Source organism: Nannospalax galili, unplaced genomic scaffold (genome assembly GCF_000622305.1).
Source record: "Nannospalax galili isolate Female #2095 unplaced genomic scaffold, S.galili_v1.0 scaffold311, whole genome shotgun sequence".
In the NCBI taxonomy this organism is placed as follows: Eukaryota; Metazoa; Chordata; class Mammalia; order Rodentia; family Spalacidae; genus Nannospalax; species Nannospalax galili.
The window spans coordinates 1,551,622-1,554,073 of NW_008330298.1; the positions used below are offsets into that span (position 1 = coordinate 1,551,622).

The 2,452-nt window shown below is 40.8% G+C and overlaps 1 pseudogene; it reads left to right on the forward strand.

The window, feature by feature from the left end:
* Positions 1-262: 262 nt before the first annotated feature.
* LOC103743043 lies at positions 263-968 on the forward strand (annotated as a pseudogene).
* The last annotated feature ends 1,484 nt before the right edge of the window (positions 969-2,452 follow it).

The following is a 2,452-nucleotide window of genomic DNA, read 5'->3' on the forward strand; positions in this document are numbered from 1 at the left end:
CAGGCTATACAATACTGAACTTCTAAAAGAGGAAACTGTGTCTTTTTAAATAAATTTTAAAATGTTGATTAAAACTTTCCTTAAAAGTTAAGTTAAACTTCTTCCTCAGGTAACACCAAGTGGCACATGACGCTGATTCAGCAGGAGGGCTTGGAAGACCACGGGGCTCAGGCTTGGGAGGCCAAAGCAGATTTCACGAAGGATTTAGTAGCAATCTCTGGGGTCAGGCAGTGGCCAAGGCTGTGGTTGCAGCCATGGTGCTCCTGGAGGCAAAGCTGAAAGACAAGGAGTAGACCCCAATCACCAAGCTGGGCTGCCTGGCCAAGGACATGAAGATCAAGTCCCTAGAGGAGATCTAGCTGTTCCCTCTGTTCATTAAGGAATCGGACATTATTGACATTTTCTTGGGAGCATCCCTTAAGGATGAGGTTTTAAAAATCATGCTAGTCCAAAAAGAGACTCAGGCTGGCTAGCGGACCAGGTTCTAAGCTTTTGTTGCCATTGGAGACTACAGTGGTCATGTTGGTCTGGGTATTAAGTGTTCCAAGGAAGTAGCTACTGGCATTCGAGGAATCATCATTTTGGCCAAGGGTTCCATCATCCCTGTGTGGAGAGGCTACTGGGGAAACAAAGCTGGCAAGCCCCACGCTGTCCCATGCATGGTGACAGGCTGCTGTGGTTCTGTACTGCTGCATCTCATCCTTTCTCCCAGAGACAGTGGCATCGTCTCTGCTCCTTTGACCAAGAAGTTGATACTGGTGGCTGGTAATGATGACTGCTACACATCAGCCAGGGCCTGCACTGCCACCCTTTGATGCCATCTCCAAGACCTACAGCTACCTGACCCCTGACCTTGGGAAAGAGACTGTCTTCACCCAGTCTATCAGGAAGTCATTCTTTACCTTGTGAAAACCCACACCATAATCTCCATGCAGAGGACCCAGGCTTTAACTATAACCACTATATAGGGGTTTTTGCTTGTTTGTTGATTGGTTGGTTTAATTTTTGGTGGTATCATTTTTATTTATTTTTATTTTGATGTGTATTTTCATTGAATTTTTGTGCATTTCATGTAATAGATATTTTAAAAAATTGGGCCCTGGGGCTGGAGAGATGGCTCAGCAGTTAAAAACACTGGTTGGGTTCAAATCCCAGTACCCACATGGCAGCTAACAACTGTCTGTAACTCCAGTTCCAGGGGATCCAACAGCATCTTCTGTCCTCCGCGGGCTTTGCACAACACTGGTGCACTTACCTACATGCAGGCAATACGCTCACACACATTAAAAAAATAAAAATAATAAATAAAAATTTAAAAAAATTAGACCCTGTCCTTCTTCCATAACCCCCATAGCTCCGCCCACAGGATTTCATGCATTCTGTCACATATTTTAAGGCCTATCTGGTCAATAACATTTTTATATGAGAAAAAAATAAAGTGATGGTATGGTGGCACAAGCCTTTAATGCCAGAACTCAAGAGGCAGAAGCACATGGATCTCTTTGATCTCTAGGCCAGCCTGGTCTGCATAGTGAGTTCCAGGCCAGCTGGGACTACAGGAAGACCCTGTCTCAAAAAAAAGACAAAAAATTTAAATTGCTTTTGCACATAGAACATTTGTCAGACCTTAATTTCAGTAAACATCATTTGTAGTATTTGTAAATGAGATAAAGAGGTTATAAGCGTATTTCTGTACTATGGTTTTCTATACTTCAATTTTTTATAGTCTTAATTTGTTATTTCTTATGTAGCTATGTTAATGCCTTATAAATTTGAAGTGCTGTTTTTTCTATCATGCAATTCGGTCACTTCAAGCAGAAAATTTACACTAAATTGAAGTTTCTACATATACAGGCAGAGTTATCATAATACTCTCATCAGCTGAGTAAAGTTTTGCTCAGAGCAAAAACAACAGGCAGAAAACATAAGCAACATATAAGCTAAAAATGAGCTTACATATAAGAATGAACTCATGTCAAACGGAAATTATGTCTGTGGCATAACACACACATGCATGCGTACAGAATTGTACAATAATGACATTTCTGAAAATATTTTTTGCAGAAATCCTCTATGACAGCAATCCTTTCTTCCTGATTAGAAAACAGGAGGTATTATCACCTTTTAATTCAGTTTGACAAACAAATTTCATTTTGCCAAATGCCACTATAGTGACAGAATGAAGTCATGTGCCATCCTCTGATAATGGAATCCATAAAGGAAACTAGGCTTGATGGAAGCAGTAACAATCCCAACACCCACATCCACCAGAAGGGACTGAGTTTACAACTAAAATCTGAGTCCAGAAAGTAGGCACCCTGGTTGGAGTCTTCAGTAAAAGGGTTGTTTCTTAGAACAGATCTGGGAAAAGAATGCTGGAAAGGAAGATTTTGGATGGATGAAGTTGTACAGAGGTGTTTATAGTCACTCATAATAGTCACTCATATATATA